General features: G+C 61.9%; 1 protein-coding gene and 1 long non-coding RNA gene across 3 annotated transcripts in view; one reads left to right on the top strand and one right to left on the bottom strand.

The window, feature by feature from the left end:
* AGPAT3 (1-acylglycerol-3-phosphate O-acyltransferase 3) overlaps window positions 1-21,414 on the top strand; it is an 81,277-nt gene that overhangs the window by 37,733 nt on the left and 22,130 nt on the right. The window contains exon 1 of one of the 2 annotated variants that reach the window (XM_042998851.1): window positions 18,047-18,154. The exons of the other annotated variant lie outside the window; for it this stretch is intronic. The gene's annotated coding sequence lies outside the window, so the exon portion shown is untranslated. Of the gene's footprint in view, window positions 1-18,046; window positions 18,155-21,414 lie in introns of those variants that run through there. 2 annotated transcript variants of the gene reach the window in all.
* Window positions 12,450-17,967, bottom strand: LOC122242011. Its single transcript, XR_006222140.1, has 3 exons — window positions 17,672-17,967; window positions 13,295-13,548; window positions 12,450-12,676 (listed from the first exon to the last, which is right to left on the bottom strand). It is a non-coding gene; the product is annotated as an uncharacterized LOC122242011 (long non-coding RNA).

Raw genomic sequence — 21,414 nt, 5'->3', positions numbered from 1 at the left:
TCGCGGGTGGAGAGGGGGGTGTTTTGGCCGCATTGGGTTAAGTCACACCATTACGTTAACTTCACCTTCTCCTGTCACTTTTTTTAGTGTTTGTTTATTTTTGAGAGAGAGAAGGAGGGCGAGCAGGGTAGGGGCAGAGAGAAAGGGGGACACGGCATCCTAAGGGCTCGGAGCTGTCAGCACAGAGCCTGACGCGGGGCCCAAACTCCTGAACTACGAGATCACGACCTGAGCTGAAGTCGGACGTGTAACCGACTGAGCCACCCAGGCGCCCCTGTCCTGTCACTTTCTAACGCAGCTCTGAGAGCGTTTAAACAACCTGCACAGCTCACTGTTGCCCCCGGGGCGCCGAGGAGGGTGACCTGTAAACTTGGCCCGAATTGCACTGCCTCTTTGCTCTGATCGCCAGCAGTTGTGAAATCTGGAGAATTCTTAAGTAACATGCTCACCGAGAGACAAGGGGGTAATTAACTGTCACTTCTGCTTTCGTCAGCCGAGTAGGCTGCTGCCTTAACCGACAGGCTTGCACACACACGGCCGGAGCCAGTGGCTCCGGGGGGGCGGGCGCTGGAGCTCGGGGCAGGACCCGAGGTAGCATCTTGTTTGGGATGCCTGTGGGTGGGCTCCGGTCTGGCCGAGAGCAGACACCCACACAGGGAGTGGGTGTGCGCGGGGACCCACGTGGGCCAGAAGTTCTCATTTGTGGAGAAGAGCGGTCGTGGTCCTCCTGGGGTCAGTTTCTGGGAGCCGAAGTCCGTCGGAAGCAGGGGCGGGTGGTGCAGAGGCAGAGCCGGTATCTGGCCAGGGGCCCCGGGTGGCGCGGGGTGGGGGCTGGACGGCCCGGCCAGGGGTCCGGGGCTTTGACGCCGGCCTCACCCTCACCAGGCCTCGCCCCAGGCGTAGGAGGCAGGAGGTGAAAACATTTGCTCACGAATTAAGTTGCCTGCCCCCTTACATCGATCTGTTTATTTTGTCACCAGACGTTGATTACCATCGCTGCCGCCTGGGGTGGGAAGGGGGTGCGGGGACTGTAGGATGCGGGCCGCCGCGCTGGTCCAGAAGCGGCTGTGGCCGGTGGGCCGCACGAGCTCCCACGACAGCACGTGGGAGACCAGGCATGGGCCCAGTAGAGCAGGGGCCTGGGGGTGCTGGGGTCGGCCCTGGCGGTCAGCGCGCGCCTGCCCTGGGGCCCCCTCGCTGGAGGGGGTCGCCGGCCCCGGGCTGTCGTCTGTGTCACCCACGGCACGCACAGCCGGGGGCACGGCATCGGTGACCCCAGCTCTGGCTTCTTCACGGAGAGCGAGCGTTCACGCTCCCTGGGACTCGGTGTGCTTGTTCTCTCCCTTCTCACGTGTTCCTTCCCTTATGTGACATGACCACCGGCCCTTTGTCTTTACAAGTGTTGGCGGAGGACTCAGCCCGACGCTAACAGGAATGACGGCCTCTCCTTCCCTGTTTTGCACAGATATCTGCATAGCTCTGCACGGTTTAGTAAGTCTGTGCAGCTACAGGGGCAGCTCCCCGGAGTGAGTCTGGGCCCAAAGAGCCAGCTGTCCCTGAACTTGTCACTGCAGGCGGGGAGACGGGGGGGGGGGGGAAGGGGGGGCGTGCCTGGGCCGGGCTCTCCCGGGGCAGGGGGCCGCGGGAAGGGTTTCTGCTGCCTGCAGGAAGCACGTGGGGCCCGTCGGTGAAGACACAGGCCACCCAGAGGCTCTGCTGCGGCAGGTAATGTGAGAGCACGTGTCCCCTCCCCCCCCCCCCCACTCCCCCCCTAACCAGCAACAGACGAGCTCAGACCAAGGTGGCTGTCCCGGCCCAGGAATGGCACTGAAGGACACACCCCAGGGAGGGAAGTGCCCCGAGGTAGACGGAGACACGCGCGGCCGGCTTGGGCTGGGAACTCGGGGCTAGCGCGGGGTGTCCTGCTGAGGAGAGGAACCGGGCGGGCAGGAAGGACAGACACAGCCCCTCGACCTTGCGGGACGAGCCTGGCCGTCGGCTGGCCCTCTGTCTGAGCTGTGCGTTCCCGACATCACGACATAGCGAGGGCCTCAAGTCTTTTGTCCCTGGTCTAGAGCGAGGGCCCCAGACGGCCAGACAGGTGCAGCTGCACGGAGGCAGAGAAGGCTCACGGTCAGGGTGACGAGAGAAGGCGGGGCGGCCTGCAGCCGGAGCTGGGCTTCCCTCCGGATGAAGCTTGTTTGGGGAAGCACTTTGGAGGGACCCCGTGAGGGCGTGGCTGCTTCGGATGCTCACCTGCTAAGACAAGACGGGACCTGGACGCAGCCCCGCCTGTGAGCTAGTGACGCTGTCTGGGGGGAGGGGGTGGGGGGGGGAGCTGAATTCAATGCCAGGAGATGAGGTGAAAAGCCAGTTTGTCACCGACCTTCTGCACAGTGTGGCTTCAGTGTCCCAATGCTTCTTGATCCCAAACCCCAGAGTCAGACGGGGCGGGCGTTCCTTCCGGCGGGGGCAGCCGCGGACCCCAGCACACGCTGGGGGCGGCTCAGAGGGTGGTGGTGAACGGCAGCCCTGGGAGGTGACAGGAGGGCCAGATGCCAGCCCCCGGGTGTCCGAGGATGCGCGTCCACCCACACGGGTGCCGTGGCCGGTCCCTCAGACCAGCAGGCAGCAGGGAGGGCCGGGGACACCCACAATCAGAAGTCTGCAGAGGGGGCTGGAGGCTTTGCATCTTGGCCCCAGAGATAGGGGTGAGTCAGCTGTCTGTGGGGCGTTTACAGTGGGTGCAAAGACCTCTTTTGAGCAAAGGTGGGCAGGAATGTGCTTGAGAGAAGGTCCCTGGTCACCTGGCGTCCTGGGAAGGTGGCGGAGGTGAGCCGCCTCCAGCGGCTGCTCCCGACAAAGAGCCCAAGGGTGGCACAGGAGGGGTGGCCGCGGTCGAGCGTGGCGTCGGGGGAGACTGCCAGTCTCTGTGCTCACAGCTGGTCTGTTCGGGTCCAGCGGGATTTGTGGGCGCGGTTTGTGTCGGTCCAGACGCGTGGCACAAGGACAAGGTGCCGGGTGCTGCCGGGCTCGGCAGACCAGGCAGGGCCGTGAGAATAATCTCTTTTGAAGATACCATCTCTCATAAAACTTACAAAAATCAACTCATTTTCCAAAATAAAGTTTAGACTTCTTTCCCCGGTTCCCTGCTGCAACCCGACATCCGAGGCCCGGGCAGCTGGAACAGGGAAGGGCCACAGGGGCACTTGCGGGGGCTACGGGAGGTGGGGTGCCCAGCGGGGTCTCTGAGAACCCCTGCAGCTGGGGACCTGGGCAGCCGTGAGTCCCTGCCTCGTGCCGGCTGTCACACCATCGTCCCTGCCGTCACCTGCCACACAGCCGGCGGTACCTTCCGCTGGAGGCCGCTCGAATCGAATCCCGCGGCCCAGGCGGCTTGTGAGCCACAGACATTTCTTTCTCACGCTTCTGAAAGCGAGATCAAGGTGCCGGCAGGTTCCGTGTCTGGGGAGGCCCCTTCCTGCTTCACAGCCGGCAGCTTCTCTGTATCTTTGTGTGGGGAGGGGCAGGGGAGCTCTTGGGGTCTCCTTGAGAAGGGCACTGACCCCACCACAGGGGCTCCCCTCTCGTGACCTGATCACGAGGCCCGAAGGCCCCACCTCCCCGCGCCGTCACCTCGGTGGTCAGGTTCCAGCCCGTGCGCTTGCCGGGGCGCAAACCCTCAGTCCCTAGCAGGTGGCGCCGGGCGGGAAAACCGGGGTGGGGCCACCGTGTCAAGTGCGAGCCAGAGTTGGGAAAGTACAGACATCAGAAGACCAGCCGCCGGCCCCGGGCCTGGCGTGGGACGAAGGCTGATCTCCCTTTCACGCCCTGCCTCTGCCTGGTTTCACATTTTACAGCAAGAATGTCCTACTCCCTGCCAACTTACAGAATCTCCTTAGGGCTCCAGAGCGGGGGTGTTGTGACTTCACACGTCTCATTCGCAGGCCTGGCTGTAGAATCCCGCCAGGGAGCGCCCCTCCCTGGCGCAGGTCTCCCTGCGGGGCCCTCCGCTGCCCTCCTCGTGAGCCGTGGCAGGCGCCGCTCCTGCCTCGAGCCGTGTTCTCAGCCGTGGGGGAGACCGGCCTCTCCGTGGGTGCGATGGGAGAATGGGCGTTTCCGGTTGGCTTGGCGTCCCGGTTGTTGACGACACAGTTCCTGCTCGTGGAAGCGGTGCTTTGACGGGTACTCGGCCTGCGTTAGAATCCTGATTCTGCTACGTGCTCGCCGCGTGACTCTGGGCAGGTGGCTTAGCGTTTCTGTACCTCAGTTTCCTCATCTGTGAAATGACTCTCATGAGAGCTCACCTCCTGAGGGTGCCGCGAAGACTGAACGAGCAGACCGACACGGGGGCATCGGGACGCCCCGTGACAGTGACGGTTCTAGACGGCTGTCACCCTGCACGGGACTGTGCGCTCCAGCTGGCGTTAGAGCATCTCGACTGCAGTTCCGGAACTCGGGCTCCTGCTCTGGGCAGCTGGGCGTGGCAGTTTCCCTGAGGAGAGAGTCAAGTCGTCTGCGGGGAGGGGCAGGGAGGGTCGGGGGCTCAGACCCGGGTGCTCGCGGGTGCTCTGGCCACCTCCCCCCACCCCCCTGGCTCCGTGCTCCTGAGAGGGACATGGGACAGCAGGAAAGCATACCTCTCTGGAATATGTGTCGGGAAACGGGAAGGACACCCAGGAGCCAGCTCAGGAGACCAGCCTTCCTGCCACCCGGCAGAGCAGCCTGGGGCCCTTCCCCCTGGGCCCTCGGCCTGCCCCACAGCGTCCAGTCCCCGGCTGGCCCAGAGAGGTAGGAGGCCGGGGTCCAGCCCAGCTTCTCTCGTTCCCTTGAGCACCCCCCCCACCGGCTATTGTACCCCTGGGAACGACAGGCGCCTTCGATGCAACCGTGTCCTTATTGCCACCATCGCCTGGGACAGCGGGGCTCTGCAAACCGGCTCCCGTGCTCGCCGCGTGTCAGAGAGACCAAGCTGGCACGTCGGGCCCACAGACGGAGCCCCTGGGCACTCCCTGCGCGGGCGCTTCCCGGTTCTGTGCGCTGACGCCCGTGTCCGCGGTGTGCAGAGGGGACGCCGGGCCAGCCGCTCCTTGGTGCCAGCCGGGGTGTTCTTGCTCGTTGACCAGACCCCTTGTCCCGGCAGGTGCGTCAGGGCCGTGTGCACATCTCTCCGCCTGTCACCCGCCCCTGGCCTGTAGCTGCATCTCAGAGGCTGCGGTTATGAGCACAGCTTGGCAACCAGTCCCAAGTGCAGTCTTGAAACGATGAGTGCACTCTCGTCATCCCGATGCCCGGTGCCCGAGGTGGCCCAGGGCCAGCGAGCCGGGTCACGTGTCCTCGGGAGGCTGAGCAGGGCGACCCCCGTGTCTCAGACCGGCTGGTCCCCTCCGGGCCCGCCCTTCACGAGCGAGGCGCTCCCCAAGAGTGAGGTGCTGCCCCGGGACACCCGCTGCCGGACGCCCCGTGCGTGTTCACCCCGACCCGCCCGTGTCCACACCGCGCGGTGACCACAAGCCGCACAGCGTCTGGCACAAGAGTTTCCGAATGTGCTTCAAAGCACTTGAGATTTGGCCGCTGGCTTCCCTGTGTGCACACCTCAGGCTGTTTACCCGTGTTTGGTTTGCATGGCAACCCGTGCTCCCCACGCGTCCCGGTGTGGGTTGGAAGGACACTGTCAGCCTCCCGGGGAGCACCAGCCTCACTCCTGGAAGCGCCACCGCCGGCTCCTTGACCCCAGGGTGAGTCGAAGCAAAGAGGCTTGTCGCGAGTGGGCCTTGATGTTTGCTCCCCCCGCCCCCCCCCCGACTTGTTCGTGTATTTAAAGCTGCGGGAGGCAGACCAGGTTGAACACGGCACCGCCGGCCTCCCTCAGGCGCCCGCGGCCAGGTCCCCGTGGCGCAGCAGGCATCCGTCGGTCGTGTCCTGCGAGGGACTGGAGGGCACTTGGCTGGCTGGTGCTGGGGCCACAGCGCGGCCTCCTCCTGCGTCGTGCCGGGACCAACAGAGAAAGCTCAAGGAACTCAGAGCCTTTCCGAAGAAGGGCTGCGGAAAGCGGCGGGAGCCCGTGCCCAAGCGGTCAGCGGGAGGGACGACGCCCCGGGCATGAGAACGGGGTCGGGGTCGCGACTCTGCCAGCAGGAGGGGGCCCGGTGAGGCCTTGTGGGGAGTCTTAAGTGAGGGCCTCTGGCAGCTTCTCTCCCTGTTGCTCTAGAGTGCTTGTGTAGCTGGCATCCAGAGGCTTCTTCCCGGGTCTGAGGCCGAGGGAGATCTGGAAGGCAGGCCGGTGAGGTGGTGCGTTCCCCGAGCACCTCGTTAACCTAACACGCGGACGACGGTGTATGGGGGGGAGGGGGAGTCTCACTGCCGGGGCCGGCGTGTCTGTGAGGCAGGGCCCGCAGCACAGTGCTTGGTCCCCAGCATCTTTCTTTCCGGAAGCTCCACGTTGTGGCTGCTCTACTGGGTGTGGAGGCAGCACGGCCTGAGGATCAGCAGTGTCTCTGGTGACGCGTGGGAAATAGCGATCAGCCGTGATTTAGCTCGCGTCGAGGCGTGGACACATCAGGACAAGCGCCAGGATGTGCCGTCCCGCCCCTGGGAGCGGCCGGATTCACTCCTGGGGGCCTGGGGTGGAACTGGCCACGCTGGGGGCAGCGGGGCGCTCAGAGGGCCGCGTTTCGGACCCCAGGCTGCCAGCTCTTTGGGGATTTGGGGCAGAGGGACTCAGAGCTGCAGTCGTGCAGAGGGCAGAGCCGTCGGGATCGCCGCATGGTTGGTCTGCAGTAGCATCTGTCGCTTGGCGTGGCCTCGGCGTGTATGTGGGTGTGGCTTCATGCATGTGGGCAGGGCCCCCCGTGGCCCCTCAGCAGCGTGTCTGGGCGTGGCCCGTGTGGCCTCTCTCACACGACACTGTTAGCAAGCACCCGATTCCGGCAGGTTCCACGTGGGGTCCCCCCCTGAGGGCCAGGACTGCAGGAGCTGGTGGCAGGGGCTCCCGGTTTCTGTGTGGGGTCAGGGTGGGCCGGGGACGGCCAGAGCTCTGCTGGAGGTGAGCACAGAGAACAGGACGGGGAGGCTAGCGGGGAGCAGGGAGCCCAGGGCCGGCTGTGCCGCAACCCCCCCCGCCCCTCCCCTGCAAGGATGGGGGGATCATGGGTCAGTCCCGGAGGGTGGAGGGAGGCACTGCCCTCGGTGCGCCCCGGCTTGCCCGCCACTTGCCCTCCCTGTGGCTGAGCTTGGCGAACTTTCTGGCGGTCGTCTCTCTGATCTCCTTTCTGTCTGGGCTGCGGTTGGTGGGTTCCTCGTTTGCAGGAGCCCAGCAGGTACGGGACGGAGGAGCGTCTGGCTGTCGCCGGGGGCTCCGCGGGGCCCCTCCGGCTGTCCGGCCCCCTCCTCACTGGGCCCCTGCTGGCCCCAGGGTCGGCGGGGGTAGCAGAGAACCTGCTCTGGGACCACACGATAACAATCACAACATGCTTGCCGTTGCGCGTGGCCCCGCCCGACGGGTGTGGTCACCACCAGTCAAGCAGGGGGACTGGAGTGTGCCGACTGACTGCACGGGGAGAAACTGTTTCCTCTGAGGAAGTGTTGCAGAGTTTTAAAGGATACTTTTTCCCCGTGGCTGCTCTCAGCGCCAAGAACTCCTGCCAGCACACGCTCTTTCACCCTTTTGGCGGGAATCACTAACGTTCAGGGGCAGGGAAATAATCCGGAGACTACGTTCCCGTGACGCTTTCTTGTGCAATACGTTCAAATTAGCTTTGTTCTCCTCAACCTAACGAGGAGGTGTGGAGAACGAGAGCCTCGAGGGAGGGCGGTGGCGGGGGTGAGGGTGGGGAGAGGGTGCGGGGAGGGGGGCTGGGGGGCGGCTCCCGGGCCTGGACGGCGCGGCCCCCGGTCTCAGGGGCTGGAGTTTGGGAGGTGTGTCTGGGGGGCTGCGGGGGCAGCCGGGAGGGGTCTGTGACCCACTTTCCACTCAAGACGAGTCATCGCGGCCATGCCCCAGAGGTCAGGCCGGAGCGCCCAACGGAAGCCTTTCCCAAGGAGGGCAGGGCCCGTCTGGTCTCAGAAGGTCCTCACGGGACGAGTCAGGGCCACCTGCCACCCTGCACGGAGACCTTGGCTGGGGGGTGGGCCTCATGGTCCCCCAGGCCCGTGTCCTCACGCGTCACACACCGAGGTCCCCCACGGGCTGGTTCTGCGGACGCACGTCCTGAACGGCACTCCGGGAGAGGAGGGCTTTCTTTTTGTGACCCATTGGAGAGGCAGTGGTCCGGGCACCTGGCAGGGAGCGGCACCTCCAGGGCCCCGCCGTCCCGGGAGGACGGGCACGGCTACGTTAGAGCCAGTCCGCCAAGGCCGCCAGCACCCGGGATTAAGGACTTGGAAAAGCCTTAGCCAGCAAGACGGTGCTCAGGACAATCCTCTGAAGCCCCTTCCAGTGGACGGAGTGCAGGGTAGTGACCCGCCTTCTCTCCTGAGACGTGTCAGGCCAGAAGCTAGATGACAGATGCTTCTAGAAGGAGCCTTGCAGTGACCCGTCCAGAAGCCCCAGAACCTGCCGCCTCAGGGTCCCACGGGAGTTCCTGTGCTGTAGATTCACTGTGGTGCCCGGGGGGACAGGGGACGGGGGAGATGCAGGGTGGGAGCACTGGCCCAGTCTCCTGTGTAGGAGAGTGACAGTAGTGACTTCATTTCCCCCTGGGACCGTGCCCTAGCCCCGAGGAAGGTTCTCCGGCCAGAAGAATTCTCAAGACGCCCTCATGATCAAATACCCCCCCACCCCACCCCCCACCCCACTTCCTCAGGTGTCTGCTGAGGCCTTCTTCACTGGGAGCGGGTTTTGTGGGGTGACGCTTCTGTCCTTGGGTCACCTGATCTCTCCTCAGCCCCGTCACAGATCCCAAGTCTCGGGGAGACGGGGGAGAGGCACACACCCCCCCACCTTCCCTCAGTTCCTCCAGCACAGACTCCCCAAGAGTAAGACGTGTGGCTTTCCCCCCAGGAGGCCTCCTCTGTCAGCAGCTGTGGGCTGGGACCCGGCCCCGAGTACAGGACGTCTGTCCATCACCTGGTGGCCCAAGCACGGGCTCCCTGTCACTAGCTGACCCCACGGCCCCCCCCAGGCCGTGCTGTGTTGGGGTCATGCCATTGTGGCTTCGGAGAGGTGGGGGAGAGACGGTGTGGGCTTGTGGGCCACTGACCTGCGTCCCGGCCCAGCCCCGTGACACCAGCAGCTCACGGTGGCTCCCGGCAAAGCTGCTTATTGGATTAGTGGCCCCGCGGGCCCCTGCAGCAGGTGGGGGGAGGCTGGCATTTAGGGAGTCCTGTTTTCGTCTGGGCTGCTCTGTGAGGCCTGCAGGGGCCTGGGGCGGGGGGAAGGCGGCGCCTGGAAGTGTGTGTGTTCCCCTTGGGGCTGAGCAGATGGTCCTGGTGGCCCCGGCCCGTCGGACACGGGCGCCATAGTCTGGACGTAATCCCTCTTCCTTATCCGCCGGCCAGGGGCTGACGCTGCTCAGGCCGCCGGTCTCCTTCTGTCGGACTTTCGCGGGCACAGGGTTCCGGGGGTCCGAAGATGCTGTCCAGCTACTCAGCCTGCCTTTTCTCGGGCGTGTGCACCGCCCTGGTCGCCGTGGCCCTGGCCTATTACTTCTACTGGTGAGTACGGCCTGGCGGGCTCTGGGCCGTCCCTGCACAGGGGCCCCAGGCCTCACTTTTCTTCCGCTTCCCCTCCTGTTCTCCGTGTGTCACAAACTTCCCGCTTGGGAAGGGGCCCTCGTGGTCGGCAGGGAAGTCAGCGTCAGTCCTGCCGGTTGCGTCCGGGGCTCGGCCCAGGGAGATCCCACCTCGCCCCGCCGCGAACGTGTCTCCGGGACGTTCTGGGACGTTCCTGGAGAAGGTTCCGGGGCCGGGCGCCTGGCGCCAGGAGCAGCTCCGTCAGCTTCCTGGTGCTCCCCGACCTCTTACCCCGCCGTGGGCGCGGGGGGCTCACGGGGTGGTCCGTCGATGAAGTGGAAAGTGGTAGTTTCCATCACGGAGAGGCCACCCTGCTGTACCCAGGCAGGCTGAGCTGCTTTGCGGTGAGTCACTCGCGACCCTTTCTGGCTGTCGTGACCCGCACGCACACTGGTTCTTGCTGGGAGGTGGGGAGTCCGAGAGGTGGTGCTGACCCCACCGGCCTGGGGTTCCCGAGACTCGGGTCCAGCCCAACCCCACACCAGGCCGCGATGGTGAATGGGGCGCGTGTGCTCCAGGCCACCTGTTTCCATCTGTAGAATGGGAAACCATGTGCCCTGTCTGCACGTGACCGTCTGTAGCCAGGGCACGGGGATGGGAGCCATCGGGTGGAGCCGGCCCCCGCCCGGTGCTGGATGTCGTCAAGGTGGCCGTGGGGAGACCCAAAACCCCAGGTCTGTGGCTGACTTCATTTTTTAGGGCCAGAAAATGGGGTTATTTCCGGTGAAGAGACATTGAGACGTTGGCTCTTGTGAAGGTTCTGACCCAGATTAGTTTTGTTTTCTTCAGCACACGGTCTGGCTGGGAATTCTGTTTGCCCGAGGCTTTCCCTTCTGTTGATCCGATTATCACTTCTGTTCTGACGGTGCGGAGGGCGCTGCACACGGTGTGTTCGGGGGCTCCGTGCCTACGCGGCCCCTGCCCTGCCGTCCAGGACACGAAGGCCCTTTCCTGCCCGCTGGGAGTTGGGAGCTGGGAGCCCCTTCCTCCCCAACTCCGTATCACTTACCGTGCAGAATGAATTTATGCCCGGGAGTTATTTGCATTTTAGATCTTACGTGAAAACGATAGAATTTACAAAGAGTTACACGGGACCACAGAAAGGTAACAGGGGTGAATCAGGGGAAGAATTGGCCCAGGTGAGGGAAGGAAGGACTTTTGTCCCCTATTGAAGGAGCTCCGGGTCTTGGCCAGGTGGTTCCCCAGACCCCGCTGGGGCCCCCAGGGGACGAGTGATCACTTACTTTCATGGTAAACTTCCAGATGCTCTCGGCCAGGGGAGGGGTCCACCAGCCCAGGGGTGTGTCGCAGCAAAGGTGCCCCCCTGCCCCCCACCCCTGTCCTGGTAATCGATGGCGTGTGGAGGCCAGGAGAGGAGAGGCAGCTCGTGTGGCTCTGAAGGCTGGCCAGCTGCGGTGTGCTGGCGAGGGCACGGGCTCGCCGGGTCCCCTCGGTCCTGACGCTTGCCCCAGCCACTCAGTCGTCACTCCATCCACACGTGGACAGAAACCCAGATGGAAGAATGTTTTTGCAGCTTCTTGTGATCTGGCTGGCAGAGTCGAGCAGCCCTAGCTGTGCCCCCGTCCCTCCGCCCCCATCCCTGTCCTTGTCCCCCACGCTCAGAACTGGGAGAAAACATTGAGGTTTTCTTGCCCTGGGTCTACAGAACGTTCTCCTCCCCAGTTTGTGCTGGGCTTAAGTGCTGCCTTTTCAGCCGCCAGTCTCCCCGGGCCCGGAGTCCCACCCAGACTGGCGTGCGCTCAGCCAGCCTGGGCTTCTGGAGCGCTGTGACCGGCACCGAGGGGGAGCCCCTCCCCGGAAGGTGCTGGAGAGGAGTGCTCTGTTCTGGTCAAGATGCCCCCGGCTGTGCGAGTTTGTGAGCACTTCCAGGAGAAGCTCAGGGTCAGGGAATAGAACTCTGGGCTCCAAGATGCCATCAGAGACCCACTTCTTTCCGAGGCTCTGCCGTGTGGCCCGGCCCTGCTCAGACGGCTACGGCTGTCCTCTGCAGACGTCACGGCATCCAGGAGAGAGACCTTCTCGTCCGCTGCCCTCTTGCCGGCGAGGACCGTCTCCGTGGTGGGCTTCTCCACGTGCCCGGAGGTGAGCCCTTCGCTAGCAAGAGGCCGGACGCGGCCAGAGCGTGGCCCCGGCCCCGTGCCGGAGCGCCGCTTTCGGAAGCGTCCCCCCTCCTCCCCCCTGCAGGTCTGTCAGCAGAGTGACGTCGGGGCGCAGCAGCCAGGGAGGCGACCGTGCTTCTCTGAGAAAGCCTGGCTTCGCTTCTGGGTGTAAGACCCCCAGGACCCACCTGTGAGACAGACATAGGGAGGCGTGGGTTCCCCCAAGCGCACACTCACCACCTCTGGTCGCCCACCGTTACTTCTCTTCGGCAACGTCGCCGGCACGTACCCCCTTTCAGACGTCACGCTCACCGTGAAACGCACACGGACCTCGTCTGTGCGTCTTTAAATTGTTGAATAACATCAGGGCCGGAGCCCCGCCTCCCCGCCCGTCACCCGGCGCGACCTGGGGGCCCGGCCGTGGCTGACCTCGTGCCCTCTGAGGAGACCTTAGGAAGAGCTGGGCCGCCCTCCCTCTGTATCTCAAATGTTTAACAAGTTCACTGGCCCAAGTGGCATTTCATATGTTGGTTTAGGGATCTTCCTCGTTTTAAGGAGCGCAGATTCCTGCCGCTAAGAACCAGCTGCACAGGGAAAGATGTTTTACATCTTTACGAGGGACAGAGACGTTTAGGGGAGGCCTGGGGCGCCCTCACTTCCGGCGCTGCCCGCACACCCCCGCGGGTCCCGTCCCTGCAAGCTCGTCGTTGGCGTAGGCAGCACCCCGGTCAGCGGCTCCCCCACGCTGCTTTGTTGATAAGTTTCCCCGTTATCGCAGCCGATGTATGGCTCTGGGTTCTCTGGGCTCTTTCTGGAAAGACACACTGGCACCAAAGCCCTTACTTGAAGTTACAACAGCAGCTACTTTTAAAAGTTAGTGACTTACAACCATGTCCGATAGAGATTTCTACCATGGCCTTCAAGGTGTGTGTGTGTGTAAAGAATCAAAATCTCGGGGTGCCCGGGTGGTCAGTCAGTTGAGCATCCGACTCTTGACCTCAGCTCAGGTCATGATCTCGTGGTTCATGAGATCGAGCCCCACATCGAGCTCTGACTCGATGACAGCTTGGAGCTTGCTTGGGATTTTCTCTCTCCCTCTCTCTCTCTCTCTCTCTCTCTCTTCTCTCTCTTTCCTCCCGCCCCCCCCCCCTCAAAATAAATAAATAAACCTTAAAAAAAAAAGAATTAGGGGCACCTGGGTGGCTCAGTCGGTTAAGCGTCTGATTCTTGATTTCGGCTCAGGTCATGATCTCCCAGTTCGTGGGTTCGGGCCCCACATAGGGCTCTGCCCTGACAGTGTGGAGCCTGCTTGGGATATTCTCTCTCTCTCTCTCTCTCTCTCTCCCCCCCCCCCCATGCCCTTCCCCACTCACACTGTCTTTCTTGCTCTCAAAATAAATAAACTTAAAAAAGAACGAATTTAGAAAGAATTAAAATCTCACTGATGTCGGCTGCCTGAGGGAAAGCGGGTCCGAATCACAGAAGCTTCAGAGCCTCACTGACAAAGCGTCGGGGTCAGACCGCGGCTTCGGCGTGGCTCTCCTGGGTGTGCATCAGGCCTCCTCAGCGTGGGGTGCGCCGTGCAGTTTCCCCAACGAATGTGACCGTGAGGCCCTCTCGTAGCGGGTCGGTTCCCGGCGTCAGTGTCTCAGTTACGGAGTTTTACCAATGCTCGCGATGATTTAAATATCTGTCACTGGTACGGAAAGCGGCACTTTTACGAAGGCTCCTTCAGAACCCGGTGTGTTTATGAAACCCTGACGAGTTTTCAGGGACACTCCTACCTGCCCTTATTTCATCCTTGGAGCCAACCCGTGGTTCTGGTAGTAAAGGTCCTCCTACCCTCACTTTCAAATCAGAAACCGAAATTCAGAACGATCACGTCACGCGCTGAGGCCACAGACACGGGACAAGAACCGTTGGCCGAGCCCTGGGCCCAGTGCACACCTGCCCCCGTTCCTCGGTGGAGAAACCCACGGTGGGCGTGGGGGCCCCTCGAACGTGTCCGCTGAGCTGAGACCTGCAGGTCATTTTCCCTTGACCGAGTTACACGAGGACTCTTTTCACCTTTAAAGGTGCTATTTCGCGGTCGGCATTAACCCAGACCTTAATTCGCTTTATATTTGCATTTCTCTGAGTTGGCAGCCTGCCCGGTTTAAAGGAACGTGAGCTCCCACCCGTCCCTTCCTCACTCTGGTTCTCAGGGTCTTGGCTCCAAAGCCGTCCGGCCGCTGATTCCCGACCGTTTGCTGATGCTCCCTTCCGTGACTCACTAACCCACCCGGTTCTCTCGCCGATATTTACCAAGTGTCCATCCACCGCGTGCCAGGCGCGGCTCTAGACTTTTGCTTCTCTGCGAGTGTGACAGACACCTGTCACTCCTCACCGCCCCCGAGTTTGCTGGGTTAGCATTATTTTTAGTTATTCTGCTCTTCCCCTAATACTTCAGTATACTTGAACTTTCACTTTGGGTTGAATCAACTGGAACAAAGCCCTCCTGACCTGCTCTGTGTAAAATAACTTGGGTTTACGACATTCGTATCTGTGCGGTCGTTATAATTGAGTTCTCCACGCTTCTTTTGTAGGTCGATTTCAAATATTGAAAGTCCAGAAACAGCATTCACAATAAAACTTTTAATGAACTAGTCCCTGCCGATGCCACAGAGAAGGCACGAGAATCCCATCATTAAGTCTGTGCTGCTTGGAGGAGGAAGTCGCTCGTGAAGCCAACCGTAGAAACCCACGCCCCGTGTTAGTGCGATCTCTGTCGGCACCACAGTTTCCTGGCAGGGTTTTTTTTGGTTACTTGAAAATGTTAATTGCTTCGTTTTTATTTTTGAGAAAAGAAACCTATTTCTCCTTCAATACCAAAATCTTCTAGCTCCTTAATCGTATTCTTTGTGGAACAAATTCTTTGTTCTTGAAAGATCTCTGGTTCTAGTTTGGAGCAGTTTCTTTCCGGGCCGTTTATCCCGGCATTTCCTTCCATTGCGTAATGGGGTGAGTTCTTTGTCTTAAATCCCATGTCTTTCTCTTTCCTTCCTGTTTCGCTGGACTACACCCTCAAGTAATCTTTTCACAAAGGATCAGCAGAAGTTCCATTTTCTGAAACCTGGTCTGTCTCAGGACTGCCGTGATTTCTGTCTTCATTCTTTGTGTCTCTCTGGTCCTGATAGAGGGGAAATGGTATTCAGAGGGTGGAGGCTTTACTACAGGAGCTACTTACAAAGGAGCCAGCAGGGATTGGGGAGCGGTGAGAAGGGGAAAACCCTGGAGTCGGCACATCCTTACTGACAACGTACTTCGTTCCAGCCAGAGCCGCGCGGGGAAGGGCAGGGCCCACGGAAAAGTCGGAGGATCGTGGAGTCCAAGTTGACTTCTCTTGGTCCCGGGGTCGAAATTCTGTGAAATTTGTAAAGTGGCCACATTTCGGAGTGTGCCGAAGCATGAGGTTCTGGGGGACATCTGTGGCGCTCCGCCGCTCTTGACCCAAGGGTTCCGGCCTGGATGCTCCCGGGGACTGGGTGACGCTTGTCACGGTGCACGTGCGGTAAACACGCATCATGCATTCAGCAGGCTTTGATGGAGCGCCTGGGTATGACACCCAGACCCGCGTGCTGGCGTCCCAGAAACGGTGGCTTAGATGCGTGCGACTGGTCCTCTCTGCCTGCGAGGTCTCGGCCTCGCAGGACCCGCGTCTTCCATACTCTGGGCCTTTAGGCCTCATATGTGTTGCTTCATGCTGACCTTGAGCCACCCTTCCTCACTCGGGGCAGAAGGGCAGAGGGCGTCCCAGAGGGATTTGTCTCTTGTCCTAAAAGAGACGCCTTCTTGCAAGTACCTATGGACGTCTCCCCTGTCCCCCCCCCCCCCGTGTCCCCCTGCCTGGAACTGGGCCTCACGGCCCACACCAGTCACTCCAAGAGGGGATGGGGTTCCTTTATGGCTTATATCTGGGGCCTTAGATCCCATCTTGGGATTCGATTCTCACCAGGAGCGGTGTGGCGGGAGGGAGCCCACGGTGGCTGCACGGGACTCGTGGGCCCCGAGGGGAGGTTGGCCTGTTGTTTAATGGCCTCTTTTCACCCACTGGTTGAGGAGATATGTGATGCTAAAAGAGCCTCCTGATTCCCGTAATGGTTTTAAGTTAATTTTGTATTCTATTTATTGAAACGTATTAAACACAGTAGAGAGGAGCCTGGGTGGCTCAGTCGGTTGGGTGTCCGACTTCAGCTCAGGTCATGATCTCGTGGTTTGTGAGTTCGAGCCCCGCGTTGGGCTCTGTGCTGACAGCTCGGAGCCTGGAGCCCGCTTCGGATTCTGTGTCTCCCTCTCTCTCTCTCTCTCTGCCCCTCCCCCACTTGTGCTCTGTCTCTGCCTATCAAAAATAAATAAATGTAAAAAAATAAGAAATTTTAAACACAGTAGAAATACACACGTGCCTCAATACAAATACAGCAGAAAGTCGACACGTTGTCTGAGGCGTGGTGTTTGCTAAGCCAGTAGCCACACTCGGCGTGTCCAGCAGGGGTGCACCTGCTCGGGCGTGAGGGCCCGCGGGCCGTCAGCTCCGGTCCAGCTCACTGGTCTGCTTGTCTGTCCGTGCGGGCCGGGGCTCGCTCGAGGCTTTGTCGTAATTGTGACATCTTGTGGGCCGTTCCCTGGTCCCGTGCGTGGTCTTCTCGGCTTCTCTTTCTTGTTTGGTTCTCCACACGAGCTGTAGCACCCGCCTGTCTAGTTCCCGGTGAAGCCGAGGGACCGGTTGGTGTTTTAATTAGGATTCAAGTGCATCTGTAACTTAGAACGGTTTGCGTGTCAATCGCGCGTCACCATCTAACACACGCCCTCACAGTGTGGCGCTTGTGGCCACCACCGGCTTCTGCGGGTCAGCAGCCCGGGCCGGGCCCAGCAGGAAGGGGCGTCAGTGTGGCTGCAGCGGGCTGGCACCCGCCTGGGGCTGTGGGTCCACCGTGCTCCGCGGGGCCCGCCCCCCACAGGCCGCCCCGGGACCCCCGCCCGGTGGCGCGGGGCACAGGGGAGGCGGCAAGGCCCTGAGGGCCGAGCTGGGGTTGAAGGACCACGTGTTCTCCGCGTGCAGAGCCCTGAAGCCAGCGGGGCCCCAGCGCCGGAGAGGGGACCCCACGTCCCGACGCCTGCCTTGCCAGGGGCGGGGCACAGGGAGGGCAGCGTTGTTCCCTTTGCTAGGCCTGCTTATTGTCTTTCAGGATGTTCTGCCGTGTCCTCGTGCGGGCTCCGCCGTCAGATCGTTTCGTTGCAGACACACGCGGGGTCTTGTCTTCCGTGTGCCTCCTGCATCTGCGTGTCCGCGTGCAGGCGTGCCCACTGGACGGCGGTCCCCGGGCTTATCTTCCTGCCTTAAGTGCTTGGACTGTGAGCCCGCTCCCCACTTGCTTTAGGAGAAACCCCTGGTCCTGGACGTGCAGTTTTTCTGTTTCTGCTGCTAGAAAGACAGTGGAGCGACCCGGGAGCCGCCAGCGGCCGGGGCCCCAGATGATCGGGGGGTGGGGGCAGAGCCGCCAGCGGCCGGGAGCTCCCCATCTTCCGTGCATGGCTTCCGGGGTTGCTCTAGGGTCTCGGATGACCACCTGAGGCCAGTGTCCTGGGGCTGTTGGGTAGAGATGACTAAACTTCTCTGCTGTCTTGGTCCCTTCTGATGACTTCAGTCAGAGCGAGTTACTGAACGTTCTGAGAATGTCGATCTCTGTACATTGTGTTAACTGCATGCGGCACTCTGTCATCTGTTGTGTGTAGTGGCACTTTGGCCACAGTGGATTCTCTTGGGTCTGCGGGATACACACCTGTCATTTGCAGATAGGGATGATTTTCTTCCTCCTCCTAGACTTTTCGGTTTCTCGGTGGTTCTGGGAATCTGACGAGGCGACAGACGATTGTTAGCAAAGAAACGTGTCCTACTTCTTGGCCCGTAGAAGGATAAGATGATCCCTGCCAGTGAATTTACCCAAGAACAAAAGGTGGTCCCTCAAAGACTCAGAAATAGGATCGTGTTTGACGTACAATTTTAGTTGGCCTCATAAAAATACCCTTTCCGCTTCCTGGCCCTGTCAATAACATGATGATAGGATACAGCCTTTCTCTCAGCGTCGTGGTCAGGTCAGCGTGGTCAACAGTGGCCATTGTGCTCTCATTCGTGATGTCATCGATGGGCGCAGGGTCACCCTCTGAGGCGGTGCCCCCCGGGCCGCCGGCCGGCGCCTGCCCCTCCGTGTCATTGTCAGAAGGATGTCTGCCACCAGCGCCCCTCCCGCCCCCGCTCACACCAGGTGGGTCGTGGGCCAGGAAGCCACCCAGTCCCTCTTGCCCCTGCCACATTTACAGCCAGAGGGAGGAGCAGCCGGTCAGGGACCGGTCAAGGGGCTAGACGGTCCCGCTGTGAGTGATGTGGATTTGCTCCCGTGCGGCCCGGGCTGGCCGCTCGGGGAGCGCGCGCCTTACTCCTGGCTCCGGGCTGCGTTTTGGGCAGTTGACGTTGCGGCTACGTGTCTCGGGGTAGCTCGAGAATATTCGAGACGGTGTTCGCTCTCGACTCTCCCCTGTTCGTGGGTTTTGTCCTCCGGTGTCTCCCGACTCAGAAACAACAGAACGGCCCGCGTGCAAACCAAACACCCAGGCTCGCTCCTGGGGTGTCCTCTGTGCGGCCAGCCGGCAAGGCCTTTCTGTGGTGCCTCCGGGGGACTGTGCGTGCCTCACGCATAGGCCTTCATGGGTGGGACGGGACAGAGGGAAGGAGGGAAGGTAACGGTTCTGCTTTTCTGCTTCATCACGGGCTTTGAATTCGGATGACTGAAATCCGCATGAAACTCAGCGGCTCTTTCTGTCCTGTAATGCAGACCACGTATCTAGAACATCAGAAGCGCTGCCCTCTGGCGTGTTTGAATGTCTTCTCCCATTGCCAGCCGCTGTCGGCTCACAGAGAGCACTCGGGGCCAGCTGAGGCCACGGCTCGGAGGGGCAGCGGTCCCAGAGGGGTGGTCCCACGGCTGCACCTTCCTCTGGTCCCCAGGGTCGGGCCGCAGGTCACCGGGAGAGGCAGCCAGAGCAGAGCAGGAGACACGGCCGAAGGGGCACCCGGTGCCGTCGGAGGACGACGGTATTGGTTCGGGTCCCGTGCCGCGTCCCCGCTGTGTGATGGGGTCACCCTGGGCGGAGGCACGCGAGGCACGTGGGTGGAGGGACTGGCACCGAGTCTGAGTTGGTCCCCATGCGGTGCTTCCCTGCACGGAGCCCGTGTGATGGAGATGCCCGGTGCCGCCCTGCCGGCCTCGGTTTCTTTCCCACGCAAAGGCTTTGTCAGAAACGTGGGAGTTTCCACAAAGACGGGAGACGGGGCGCCTGGGAGGATATCTGAAGGTCAGACCACCCGACTGGCTAGTTCATGAATAAGAGGGACCCAGGGACCAGTGCCGGGAAAGAGGGGCCCTGGGCGTCTGGGGACGGGCCCTGAGGCAGGTGCAGGGGAAGGAGGGCTCTGCCCTTGAGCGGTGAGGCGGGGCCAGGCTTCCCAGCAGGACGTGGGAGGGGCCTGGGGTCTGGGGACGTGGCCGGAGTATTTGTGGCAGGGGTGTCACTCCACTAGGGCGGCCAGGACAGAGCGCCGCGGGCCGGGCAGCTTCGGCGGGCAGTTCTGGAGGCTGGCTGGCTGAGATCCAGGGGTGGGCGGGACTGGATCCCCGTGGGGGCTGTGGGGGAGGGATCTGTTTATAGACAGCGTCATCCCCGCCGTGTGTGTCTTCCCACATGGTCCCCCTCTGCGGGAGACCGTGTCCGAATCTCTCCCTACGAGGACACCAGGCAGGGTGCTTTACGGCCCACCCCAGTGACCTCATTTAATGCGATCACCTCTTCAGAGACCCCGTCTCCAAATACAGCCACATTCTGAGGTGCTGGCAGTTAGGACCCCAGCACGTCTTTTGGGGGACACCGTTCGCCCATAACGGGAGGTGCCCCAGTGGGCTCTGAGAGCAGCCAGGGGCCTCACGTGACGGCGGTGAGGTGTCACAGTGCTGCAAGGGGCTTCCTCCCTTCCCCTCGTGGCCCTAAGCCACAGACAGCTCGGCCGTGGGCACCACAGGCTTGTAGCAGCAAAAGCACCAGGAGGGACAGGGTGTCAGACCCACCAGGGGTCCCCCTTCTTCGGGGGCGGGGCGCTAGAGCTGGGAGGAGGGTCTGGTTTGGGCTCCCAGTCCTTCCTGCCACGCTGGAGGGAAGGCTGGCTGGCGTCCCCAGACGCCCCGGGTCAGCGTCTGTGGTGGCCAGTGGCCCCTGAGTTCCGTGTGAGGCCGCGTTTAGCTCAGTCGCCTGGCTTACTGCCCTCCCGACAGGCCGGCGGTCCGTCCTTGCCTTCCAGCCCCGAGGGGGTGACTCCACCCCACACCCCCACCTTGAGGAGGGGTGCGAACTCAGGAGGCAGCCACCTCACCGTCAGGATCAAGTTGTGCAGATGCGGGCATCCGGAACGATCTAGACCTATTATCTAGTGAAGGGGCTTAGAGACAGGCCCAGGCTTCCTTGCTCTGTCGGTGATGGCGTCTGAGCATTAGTGAGGGGGTACCAGGTACGCGGGCCGGGGCGGCCGCCTGCCACAGGCCCCAGGGGCCGCTCCTGAGAAGCAGGTGGCCTCTTCTGAGGCCCGGGCGCGGGGGGCTCACCCAGGTGTGCTGTGGTCACGGTCACGGACGGGTGAAGGGCCGAGTTCCGGGCCTTTCCTCGTCTTCCTTTGTTGGACGCGCAAATCGGGGAGCAGCTTTATGGCCGAGGCCCGGGCCCTGGCCTCCCCCGTCATCCTGAGCTGCAGGCCTTGAAGCCGCTTGGGCCCTTCTGGTCCTCAGTTTCTAGCGGGCACCAACAGTGGCCACAGGGGCGCCCGGTGGCGCTGTGGCCGTAGCCAAGACGAGACGCAGACCAAGTGTTTAGGACGGAGCGTCTTCGAGTAACCCATCCAGGAGGAACTGTTTGGCCTAAAGCCTCGCACGTAAGAAATGTAAACTTGTTCGAGAATGCTGGGTCGGGTGGCCGTCGAGAGACTTCATGATGTATTTCGTCACAGCGAGGTCGCGTGAGGCGGCACGGGAGATGCAAACCCGGCGGGGAAGACGGGAGGGAGTACGCTCCCTGGCCTCCCAGAGGAGGGTGGTGCCCCGCGTTTTGAGGGGGGACGGTGACAGAGGCTGTTGAGCAGTGAGGCGTTAGACCCCCTTGGCTGCCTCTAAAAGAACGAAGTCGTATTTAGAAAGTAGAAACTTCACAATGTGCCAGAGTGCGTAGCGCTCGCGTATTTAAAGTCGGGTTTAAAAACGTAGAGACTCGCTTAAACTCGTCCGGTGAGAAGGTAAGCCGGTTTTGTCGGACGCACAAGCCAGCGGTCTTGGCGGCCTGCGTCGAGGGCTCCCCCGGCCGTGCTCCTGCCCCTCCAGTGGGAGGCCGAGGCCGGGGAGAGGCTGGGAGCGTGTGGGCCCAGTGGGAATGGGGCGTCGCCCCACCCCCACCCTTCTGCAGGGGACCCCTGCCGCCTGTCCCCGAAGGC

This window comes from Panthera tigris, chromosome C2 (assembly GCF_018350195.1).
Source record: "Panthera tigris isolate Pti1 chromosome C2, P.tigris_Pti1_mat1.1, whole genome shotgun sequence".
Taxonomy (NCBI): domain Eukaryota; kingdom Metazoa; phylum Chordata; class Mammalia; order Carnivora; family Felidae; genus Panthera; species Panthera tigris.
The sequence above is the reverse complement of the archived record's forward strand: the minus strand, read 5'-3'. Positions and strand labels throughout refer to the sequence as shown.